The following is a 12,342-nucleotide window of genomic DNA, read 5'->3' on the forward strand; positions in this document are numbered from 1 at the left end:
ATCGAAGACAGTAGGGCTCCGGATACGGTATTGGCTGCCGAACGCGACGAGCCTGCGGAGGTGGATGAAAGCAGGGCGCTTCAGCAGAGCGTTCAGGCGTCCCTGCTTGGTCCAACATCCACTAGTTTTCCACGTGAAAGCGACGCGCCAGCTAACAGGCTCGTACAGCTTATTGCCGAAGAGCAAAGTCTCACGGAGAGTCAGCGTGATGATCTCACGAAAGTAGTTAGAGACTACGCAGACGTGTTTTGTGACAAACCAGGGAAAACCTCTTTGGTAGAGCATGATATTCAGTTATCAAGTGAAGAACCGATCTCTAGCAAGGCTTACCGCGTATCGCCGAGGCAAAGGGAGATCATGGAAGCCGAGATCCGCCGCATGTGTGACTTGGGGGTCATCATTCTAGGTGAAAGCGATTACACCTCCCCACTCATATTAGTCTAGGTTCCGGGAAAGGACCCTAGGCCATGCGTGGACTACCGCCGGCTAAATAAGATCACTTTAGATCAGACGTATCCGATACCTAATATCGAGGAGAGAGTAGAAACCGTGGCAAAATCCACATATATCTCCCTCTTAGATCTGGTACGGGGATACTTGCAGGTCCCGTTGACGGAGCGAGCCTCTCGTTATGCCGCATTCATTTCCCTATTGGGAACATTTCGCCCTTTAATGCTTGCTTTCGGCTTATCATGGATCGGGTGTTGCGGGGTTTAGGAGATTTCGCCCTGCCGTATCTCGATGATGTGGCGATATTCTCTGATACGTGGGTCGAGCATGTGACTCACTTGAGGACCGTTCTGGCTCGACTACGTGATGCAGGCCTCACCGTGAGAGCGCAGAAATGCCACTTAGGGTGCGCAAGCGTAAGTTATCTCGGCCACATCGTGGGTCGTGGCCAGCGTAGCCCGTCCGAGCTGAAAGTTGCGGCCGTTTTAGAGTATCGTCGTCCCACCACAAAGTCGGAATTGAGGGCGTTTTTGGGACTGGCGGGGTATTATCAACACTACGTCAAAGGTTGCTCAAACCTCGCTAGTCCGCTGACGGACTCTCTCCGCAAAACCGAGCCCACCGTCATTTCGTGGGACACAAGAAAAGAGAATGCTTTCAAGAGCCTCAAGAGCGCTCTCGCAAAACGACCTGTGCTAGCGGCACCGGACTTTTCTCAGAGTTTTATTATTTAGTGTGATGCCAGTGACCGCGGCCTAGGAGCAGTTTTGTGCCAAAAGGACGCCGAAGGGCACGAGCGGCCCGTTTTGTATCTCAGCAGAAAGCTCAGTGTCAGAGAGGAAGCTTACAGCACTTCAGAAAAAGAGTGCGCCTGTCTTGTTTGAGCAATTGGTAAGCTAGCATGTTACGTCTCAGGGTCGACTTTAGTAGAAACTGATCACTGCCCCTTGACTTGGTTGCACAACATGCCGTCTAAAAGCGGTCTTAGGTGGAGCTTGACGCTTCAGCACCATAACTTTAGTGTGCGCTATAAGAAAGGGAAGCTGCACACAAATTCAGATGGTCTCAGCAGAGCTTATTGAAGTGCAGCCCAGCTCCCTCATACAAGTTGAGGCACATCCTTCTGGTTTGACGTGTTTTGCATAATTTTGGCGTCTTTTATTTCGTTTTGATTTAAACTGTATCAACAATGTCGCATTGCACTAACAGATGTAATTTTGTTTGAAGTGTACTCTGATATGTTACCAGGAAGCCCAGCCTCTACCATTCTGGTAAAATTGTTCAAAAAAAATGCACAGAATTGGTTTTGGGCTGCTTCAGCGGGTTCCGACCCGCTCGTATGGCATTGGGGATGGTTTCGCGTGGCCTTTCTTGGCATCGGGACTGCGCAGTGTAATCACAGCATTCGTGAGGGCCAGTGTTTTGAGGTCTCTAAGGGATACGTTTCTCGTGCTTTTTGAAACGTACAATAGTAGAGACTCAATAGATCTCTTTGCTGCCTTGGTCTGGCGCTATGAGAGACGTTCAGAGGGTGCTTGCTTCCCCGAAAGTGGTTTGTCTTTGCGTTCAACTCCGTCGTTCCAGTGATTCCCTGCAGGGCTCTGAAGATCACCACGGAGTGGCTACAGTATCGACGGTCAACCAGCATCCCTCCTTCCGAGCCGCGCTGACGGCTCAAAACTCCGGATGCATTGTCTGGTGGCGGGGGTGCTGTTGTTCCACAGACATGTTCCTCGTTCGGGAGCACGTCTCACAAGATCGAGCCCTGTTTCGACGAACTGTCTCCCCCCCCCCCCTTCCCAGCGCCGCCTTCTGTGCAGGAGAACCGTGCTGTTCCGGGGATAACGTCGCTTCCTCCGCCGAACCATTTTGCAGTTCCAGGTATGGCTACGTCTCCCCCTCCGAGCCCGAGAACTGGTCTGAGAGAATGGACTAAAGACGCTATTTAAGGCCGAGCCGGCCCCATGTTAGGAGATTTTGCCCCAGCCGACGTTGTCACGCTGGCCGGCTATGTACAAACGACAACCTGCTACAGTAAACGCTCCTTTTGTTGCTGTTTTCCAAACGGATTGCCTCCCTGTTTCACCTTCGGGCTAAGGCTTCAGCGAAGTCCGCTCGACGGCTCGCCGCTCTTCGCCACCGCTACCATCGCGACAGAGCAAATTCTTAACAGCGGCGGCAGCGCGCGTTCGCGGGCAAAATCCTGAGGCGAGAGCTTGGAATGCCGAGGCTGCTCGACAAGCTCAGCGGCAGCGGCGCGAAGACCCTGCCCTTCGCGAACGTGGAGCAGCGGCACTGTAGCGGCGTTGTTCGATCGTGACAACTATAGGCAAGGACAGACAGACAGACAGACAGACAGACAGACAGACAGACAGACAGACAGACAGACAGACAGACAGACAGACAGACAGACAGACAGACAGACAGACAGACAGACAGACAGACAGACAGATAGATAGATAGATAGATAGATAGATAGATAGATAGATAGATAGATAGATAGATAGATAGATAGATAGATAGATAGATAGATAGATAGATAGATAGATAGATAGATAGATAGATAGATAGATAGATAGATAGATAGATAGATAGATAGATAGATAGATAGATAGATAGATAGATAGATAGATAGATAGATAGATAGATAGATAGATAGATAGATAGATAGATAGATAGATAGATAGATAGATAGATAGATAGATAGATACTTTACCCCACTCATTATCATTCCCACCGTGAATATGCTGCATTTTTTTTTTTGCCAGGCTCGCGCAGTGGTCCTACTGTTCGAAAACCACAGTGAAGGGGTGTGCTTTATTTCACTGTGCGTGTCTACGTGTGCGCGTATAGCTGTTCTCCCAAGGTTACTTTAAGAATGTTCTGATAAACTTGGATGGTGTTTCATTGTTTACGAAATGCTGAGTTAGCATGTATTTGGAAGTAGCTGCCCAGAATTACAAATCACTCTTCGCTTTTTAGAAAGAAAACTACAATAAAAACGTTTCTCGTCGCGATCAGGTGAATCTTATTTAAAGCTCGGAACTTTTTCAAGCTGCTAGCTTTCCCAGGTCTGTGATTGAATTAATTTGTTCATTCGCTCGTAAGCGCGTACCTCCACGGTTTGTGCAGCACCATTTTTATTACCCCTGGCAGCACGATTCAGCCTAGTATTTACGTACAAGCTCCAGCCGCGTGACAATGGGCAGGCACTATCTCACCCTGTACTTTAAGCCTCCGTGTATTATCTGTCCCGTTTTATTTTTTATTTCATGTCTCTGCGAGAATGCTTTCCGATAACGCCCTTAGAAACAGCTGGAGCGATATTGGCAACTTCGAATCAAGCACGTAGGATATTAGCAGCTGACTTCGATATTCAAGGGAGATGTACCACTCTGTACGATACATTTCGGTGCATTGCTTGCAAGGTACATTGTAGTGTGTAACGAAGACGTATGAGCCCTCTCTGTTATACGCTGTTAATATTCTTTCCTTTTTTTAAGCTAAGCTGTGTATGACTAAATTCTGTCGTATGGCGTAGGTGAAGAAATACGCACTTTTTGGTGGTTCCATATACTTGACTAATCCACCATTTGCGGGTGTAGAAAAATGAACTTGGCGTAAGGGTAAAAACAAAGGTGTTTCGCCGACGTGGCGAAATGAACAATTCCGCCTCGAAGAGAAGAGACGTACTTGCATAACAAACGAACGTCGTGGCCTTTTTCTTTTGTATTTTTGAAGCAACCAGGTTTTTGTACACTATAGATAAAGGATTTCCTTTAGAGACAGCCTTTGACCACCGTTGATGAGGGTAGCATACGTCATGCGCAAGAGAAACACCAGGATGTTCGAGTGGATGCAGCTTTTAATCACGGACCTGCTTAAGCCAAGGCTTGGTCCATGATGGGTGAAAAGATAGATAATGATCACAAACCGGCCCGTACCCTCTTTTTAATCTTCTGATTCAGCGCAGAACACCTGCACCAATTTCTTCAAGTGGGATAGGTGAGACTCCGATGAGTGAGAGAACGACAGTGAAGGAGAAAGAAAGATAGAAAAACAAAGACACGAGAAACTGACACGTTCTTCCCGAAAGAACTTTCTTCGCAAGACGCGATTTGAAGCTGCGTAAACGCACGATCGCAAGCGCATCGTGACCATTCGGCTATCCATGGCTTCTTTTTCTTTATTGCCTATGTACCGTTCGGCTATCCAGGCACCACGCTTACTACACTATATGGGCAAGACTATGATACGCACGTTAACGTGGCCTATAGGACAGCCTTGTATGTTTAGTGTAGCAAGTGGGTGAGTAACAATTCCGGGTGGTGAGACCGGGAAAAAGTAAGGCAAAGCAGAAAGGCTGAGAAAGAGAACTTGAGAGAAAGACATAAAGATAATCAAACAACGCGGGGAAAAGATATAGAGGGAGAGAGAAGTAAAGAGAAATGAGCAGAGAAAAGACAGACAAGAAGTAGATAAAAGAGAAATTACATGTAGGGTTTTACGTCCCAAAACCAACACATTACGAGTGACGCCGTATAGCAAAGGGTTCCGGAAATTTCGGCTATGTGGTGTTCTTTAGCGTTCACTAACATAACACAGATACGGGGGCCAATTCGTCTCCACCGAAATGCGACCACCCCAACAGGAATCGAACCCGCGACCTTCTGACCAACCACCGCTCCACCACGGCAGACGAACAGATGAATAAAGAGAAAACTAAAGAGAGACAAAGAAGGCTGCCCAGCTCCGGACATTTTTCAGGCTTGGGAACAATATATATAGTGCGTAGGTAGGTTAATTTGTGTTGGCACAGAATAGTGAATGATAATATGTGAATTCAGTGTATAGCGATATTTCTTATACCAGACCACCGATGGTCACAGCTTTGCTGGCTTTAACAATCACTTCAGTGGAAGGGCTTCGATTTTTTTTTTCTTTCTTCCACAACGACCCCACGTGGGAGGCCTGTAGGTGCCACTCAAATTGCAGGTTCTCAACAAAACTTACTCCTCCTCCTCCTCCTCCTCCTCATTTGTTCAATAAGCAAGCGTTATTGCGTGGCACAATAGCATTTGTTTACGCGCACAGCGCTAGGCTTACATAGAGGTATGAAACAAAAGCGTATGGTGCTATTACACGAGATGCACAATGTAATACTTACGGACACAATCGACAAGCGCAAACCCGACTGCCCTATTAAGCCGCCAGAAATCATCTGTGACGCCATATCTGCTTATCGTCGGCTATTGCGAACCTTAATGCCTCTGACAGCAGTATGTGATTGTAAGCCCTCCCCGCCCCCCACACAGACATTTATTATAGTCTATATTATCGCCGCACACGAACGAAAACGAACTGATTACACAGGCCGCTACGTGAGGCAAGAATGGAGCACACACACACAATATATATATATATATATATATATATATATATATATATATATATATATATAATGAGATATAACAGACAGTAATGCCAAGGAATGTACAGGGGAAGTTATTAACATTAATGGAATGTAAATAAGAAGAAAGAAAAGTGGATGAAAAAATTACCAACTGTAAGCAGGAATCGAACCTACGACCTTCGAAGCGTAATTCGAAGGTCGTAGGTTCGATTCCTGCTTACAGTTGGTAATTTTTTCATCCACTTTTCTTTCTTCTTATTTACATTCCATTAATGTTAATAACTTCCCCTGTACATTCCTTGGCATTACTGTCTGTTATATCTCATTATTATTGTGTTAAAACACGGAAAAACGAGCCCTTAGGTATACACTTCTTTCCCTTATTTCATTGAACGAGGGTCTCGTACTGGCAGACTTGGTGTGTTTAGGTTGTATAAGAGGGACAATTAATCAGCTGCCCGCTCATAATAAGTTCACGTGCTACGTGACGCCAAACATGCGCATAAGAGTGTTTTCACACTCGTTGTTTGGCTTATAGATGGCGCTGACTGTCGCTCCTACTTCTAAATTCACAGATAAACCAAAAAAAGTGGATGGAGGGAGTGCCGCTGTAATAGCTCAGTGGTTAGAGCATCGAACGCGTAATTCGAAGGTCGTAGGTTCGATTCCTGCTTACGGTTGGTAATTTTTTCATCCACTTTTCTTTCTTCTTATTTACATTCCATTAATGTTAATAACTTCCCCTGTACATTCCTTGGCATTACTGTCTGTTATATCTCATTATTATTGTGTTAAAAACACGGCAAAACGAGCCCTTAGGTATACACTTCTTTCCCTTATTTCATTGAACGAGGGTCTCGTACTGGCAGACTTGGTGTGTTTAGGTTGTATAAGAGGGACAATTAATCAGCTGCCCGCTCATAATAAGTTCACGTGCTACGTGACGCCAAACATGCGCATAAGAGTGTTTTCACACTCGTTGTTTGGCTTATAGATGGCGCTGACTGTCGCTCCTACTTCTAAATTCACAGATAAACCAAAAAAAGTGGATGGAGGGAGTGCCGCTGTAATAGCTCAGTGGTTAGAGCATCGAACGCGTAATTCGAAGGTCGTAGGTTCGATTCCTGCTTACAGTTGGTAATTTTTTCATCCACTTTTCTTTCTTCTTATTTACATTCCATTAATGTTAATAACTTCCCCTGTACATTCCTTGGCATTACTGTCTGTTATATCTCATTATTATTGTGTTAAAAACACGGAAAAACGAGCCCTTAGGTATACACTTCTTTCCCTTATTTCATTGAACGAGGGTCTCGTACTGGCAGACTTGGTGTGTTTAGGTTGTATAAGAGGGACAATTAATCAGCTGCCCGCTCATAATAAGTTCACGTGCTACGTGACGCCAAACATGCGCATAAGAGTGTTTTCACACTCGTTGTTTGGCTTATAGATGGCGCTGACTGTCGCTCCTACTTCTAAATTCACAGATAAACCAAAAAAAGTGGATGGAGGGAGTGCCGCTGTAGTAGCTCAGTGGTTAGAGCATCGAACGCGTAATTCGAAGGTCGTAGGTTCGATTCCTGCTTACAGTTGGTAATTTTTTCATCCACTTTTCTTTCTTCTTATTTACATTCCATTAATGTTAATAACTTCCCCTGTACATTCCTTGGCATTACTGTCTGTTATATCTCATTATTATTGTGTTAAAAACACGGAAAAACGAGCCCTTAGGTATACACTTCTTTCCCTTATTTCATTGAACGAGGGTCTCGTACTGGCAGACTTGGTGTGTTTAGGTTGTATAAGAGGGACAATTAATCAGCTGCCCGCTCATAATAAGTTCACGTGCTACGTGACGCCAAACATGCGCATAAGAGTGTTTTCACACTCGTTGTTTGGCTTATAGATGGCGCTGACTGTCGCTCCTACTTCTAAATTCACAGATAAACCAAAAAAAGTGGATGGAGGGAGTGCCGCTGTAATAGCTCAGTGGTTAGAGCATCGAACGCGTAATTCGAAGGTCGTAGGTTCGATTCCTGCTTACAGTTGGTAATTTTTTCATCCACTTTTCTTTCTCCTTATTTACATTCCATTAATGTTAATAACTTCCCCTGTACATTCCTTGGCATTACTGTCTGTTATATCTCATTATTATTGTGTTAAAAACACGGAAAAACGAGCCCTTAGGTATACACTTCTTTCCCGGCTATCGCGTGTCAGTTACACCTCTCCTGAATCGACATGATTTCATGCAGCAAAACGGGATGTTGGGTAACTTCACTGGTACATTAACATGCACAGACATGGACTCAAAAAAGTAAAAATAACAAAATTAATGCTTCGTTTTTCTTTTTTTTTTTTTTGCTGTGTATGTGTTGACGTGCTTGACTTTTGGTAATGTGAACCATTTCATAGATTTAATGTCGTGGCCGGTGCCCGTTACCGTTGGTGGGGTGACTGCGATTTAGCAGAACGACTTTACACCGTCTGTCATATATAGAGAATCGCTAGATTGCAACACACACACACACACACACACACACACACACACACACACACACACACACACACACACACACACACACACACACACACACAAGAAGTGAAAGAGGGGACCCTTAATATTCGTCTTTGAGAGTTGAACATGATAGCGTTATCCACACGTACGCACGCTCACACACAGATAATCACGTTTCCAATCTTTAGTGCACACTCCCTTTTTAGTGAAGACCAAAACTGAGCCCCAATCGAGAAAATCAAAAGTGAAAATTCCATCAGGTTCACATCTTTACTTGCGTCTATATCGAATTTTCGCTCACGGCTAAATCACATTTTTCGCTCACAGCCAAAGACGCCTCCGGCTACATCGGAATTTCTGCGAAACAACGAGCTCCTTGACGCTATCGCGTTAACACCTTCCCCGCAGCTCCCGCCTCTCCCTTTCCACGCAAACGCACAACAACCGGACAACGCCCCTGTCAACGTTCAAACAGGCGAAATACGCATCGCACTGTTTCACACCTCGTGAAACCATCAGGGAGGGCAAATCGTTAGCATAAGCACCGACTCACGTAGCCTAACAGGCGTCCTTACGTGCCGACAGCATCCATGCTGCAAGTATAAACATGCAGCCACACAGGGTGGGCCCATTTTATACTCACTGTGTCGGGCGTCCGCGGGCACTCACTGTGCGGTGTGGCGCTGCACACGCTTGAAGTGTCAACCACTACGAAAACATCGAAACAAAGATTCGCACAGTCCGTTACACACGCGTAGACAGCGCGAAGTGACGCTCCTTGGCGTCGGCGTGGAGTTGTGCCGAGGACTCACTTCTTCCTGTTTGAACGACGCGATTGCCACAGTCTCCGGCAACGCTTCTCAATAGTCTCCGCGCTATCGTGCATCGTTACAGCATCCGCGTTTAATGAAAAAAAAAGCAGCAAAGATAAATCTTTCGCGCTCTCGATCACGTGTTCCGGCTAAGCCCGCCCTCTGCCAGCCGCGCCGTCGGTCGCTTGACGCGCTCTCACGCCTTCTTATCATTCGAAATAAATACGGGCGCGAAACAAAACGCCCGCTTCTGCATGGCGCAGGTCATTGAGCATAAGCAATTCTAGACGTAAGTATAATTGTCAATGGTCAAGCAGGGGCGTAGCCGGAAGGTAGCATGCCGGGCACTCCCGTCCCCGCCCTCCAGAAATATTTTTACGCCATTCCGTCTCGTATAACTGAATAAACATTTTTACCTTACCCGGAGACCATAGCCTCCACCGCACAGAAAACTAAGCAGACCCCCGGCTCGGACACTCGGGCTTCTTCGGGTCGGGGCATACCCTAACACCGCGCTAGTTAAGAAAATTTATCCCGAAATATAGTCAACTAATATATGCTCCTTCTGCGACGCTATAGCTAACTTGTAAACATATGCTCTGGCGGTGTCCCGCGTTACGCTGTGGGGAAAGTCATTGCGCCGTCCAAACAAGAGTGTGTTATTACGAGCTCCGGACTCGACCAACAGTTACGGGCAGACCAACGGGCCAACGTGGGAGCGGCCCGCAACGTGCTGAAGCACGTTTCGACGGACAAAATAAAGTTCATCCATCCGTAGCATCGAGGGCATAACTTTCTAAAAATAGGTGCCCCCCCCCCCAAAAAAAAAAGAAAGAAAAAATGCTGGCTACGCCCCAGCAGCTATGCAATGGCGGCATAATAACTTGCGGCATAAGCTTACTTTCGCGCCATAAACACGAAGCACGTCGGAGCACTTCCTATATACAGCGTTTACGTTGTGTGGAACTGTGTACGTATCTTTCCAAAAATATTTGAGCGCTAAAATTAACATACACGCCTTGAGTCTTTTGTATATGAATGATAATGTGCGGTAAATATATCGCCTATAACTGATATTTTAGCTAATGCAATGCGAAGACGATGTGCGCCATTCTTTTTCTCCTCTTCTTCTTCTTTTCCTATTATGTTTATAGCGAGTCTGTTTGGACCCATTTAGTTTCCAGCTCCATAACACTTTGTGTCTCTCATGCCAGTCGAGAAAATGCCGAGACTAAAGAAAGACCTTTCAAGAATCCCAAATTTCGCGGCAACCAGTGCAGTTAGTTCTCTTGCAAGCAAGCTCCTCTATAACTTTCCTTCCCCCTGAGAGGGCAGGGTAGCCTACCGGGGCTCAGCCTTGGTTTAGCTCCATGCCTTTCTCTCTGTGCTCTCTCTCCCTCTCTCACGATTAGATGCCAGGTTGCGTACACTGAGGCGCGGGATTCTGAACCTGTGAGCCCTTCAATGCCAAAGCTTAAGACTTTCCAACTTTTCCAGCGTCCATCAAGGAGAATCGCGTGTAGAATGGCAACGGCTATGTTCTAATAGGAAAGACAGGCTCAAGTCTGCGCAGCGCCTTTGGCCGCCGTAGCGGAAAGAGGGCAAAGCACCGGTCACTCGAACCGGCCGCGCTTGCTGGGTCTTCCCATTGTGCGCACAGAAAACCTTTTCCTTGAGGCGCTTATTTCCCATTTTGCAAACTATGGGCGCCGCTTCTTCGTCATCTTGAAAACCCTTGCACGCACCGCTGCTGCAATGTTAGCTGCTGCAAAAGTTTAAGCATGACGAAGACCTGGAAACTTCCCGTCAAGTTCTACCATTTCCAATGCAAGCAGGGATTGATTGATTAATTGATTGATATGTAGGGTTTACCGTCCCAAAACCACCATATGATTATGAGAGACGTCTTAGTGGAGGGCTCCGGAAATTTTGACCACCTGGGGTTCTTTAACGTGCACCCGAACCTGAACACACGGGCCAACAGCATTTCCGCCTCCGTCGGAAATGCAGTAGCCGCCGCCGGGATTCGATACCATGACCTGCGGTCAGCAGCCGAGTGCCTTAGCCACTAGACCACCGCGGCGGGGCCCAATGCAAGCAGTGCGAGAAGCAAAGGCGTCAAGAGTGGATTATGGCAGTTCGCCGAAACTCCGCGGTCTCGTTACTTTAAAATATTTTAGTCGCGTACAGTACTGCAAACTATTACATGAAAATCATGCGATGGCCGGACTCATACTGAAAGAAAACGCGTTTGAAAATCGACAGCATATAGGCGACCGCTGTATATTACACGATGGGGCTCTGGCTTTCCGAGACAACCATTGGGTAGTGCGAAAGCGGCGGAGCTTGCTAGCTCAATACAGCACTGTTAAAATAACGCACTGTGAGCCCTGCAAGTGTTTTATACAGCTGATTGCTGTTGACCTCTCATTGTCGCTCAGTGTAAAAAGATTTATGCGGCATGTTCGCGCTGCGCGTTTAACGTATATACAGGTCTTGCAAGCAACACTCGCCGATAAGTTAGCCTGATGAGGTGTTGTGATGCTAGGATCGAAGTCAAGAGCGGGATTCTCGCATACGCCAGCTGCAAATCCACGGGAGCGCGACGCAGTAACAATGCGCTCAGATTATGGTGCAAGAATGGAAGACAGGGCATATCGGTGTTGCATATTTCACGTGTATGGGGGTATGACGCTCAATGTAAACAGAAGTGACGCTTGGTGCGTGTGTATACCCCCTGTCCGTTGCCGTCACACCTTACACTTCAAATAGATTTAGGTGCACGTTAAAAAAAACTCAGGTGGCCAGAATAAATTTGGAGTCCCACATAATTGCGTGCTTCCTAATTATATGACGGTCTTGGCACGTAAAATATGACAACCTTGCATGCGTTCGAGCCGCAGGCGATGTACAGCTGCCGCTATGAAAATGGGTTGAAAAAAAAAGAACCAAGACAGATATAAAATTTTCGATGGATTCGTGATATTTGACGAGGTCATCAGGGGTCGAACCTCGGCGTAACTAAAAACATGCTTGATCGTAGTGGGTATAGTGTGATATGGCGAATACCAGGCAAGCTGTGAAAACAACCAAATCGACATTCGAATCAGTGAACATGCTGCGTGATCAGACGTGGATATTATCCGAAA

At 46.4% G+C, this 12,342-nt stretch overlaps 1 protein-coding gene across 1 annotated transcript in view; it reads right to left on the reverse strand.

Moving 5' to 3' along the window:
• LOC142792725 (E3 ubiquitin-protein ligase MIB2-like) overlaps positions 1-9,187 on the reverse strand; it is a 126,188-nt gene extending 117,001 nt beyond the window's left edge. Inside the window, exon 1 of the mRNA XM_075885655.1 lies at positions 9,025-9,187. The gene's annotated coding sequence lies outside the window, so the exon portion shown is untranslated. The remainder of the gene's footprint in view (positions 1-9,024) is intronic.
• Positions 9,188-12,342: the final 3,155 nt, after the last annotated feature.

The sequence above is a fragment of the Rhipicephalus microplus genome, unplaced genomic scaffold, assembly GCF_043290135.1.
Source record: "Rhipicephalus microplus isolate Deutch F79 unplaced genomic scaffold, USDA_Rmic scaffold_236, whole genome shotgun sequence".
Classification (NCBI taxonomy): Eukaryota; Metazoa; Arthropoda; class Arachnida; order Ixodida; family Ixodidae; genus Rhipicephalus; species Rhipicephalus microplus.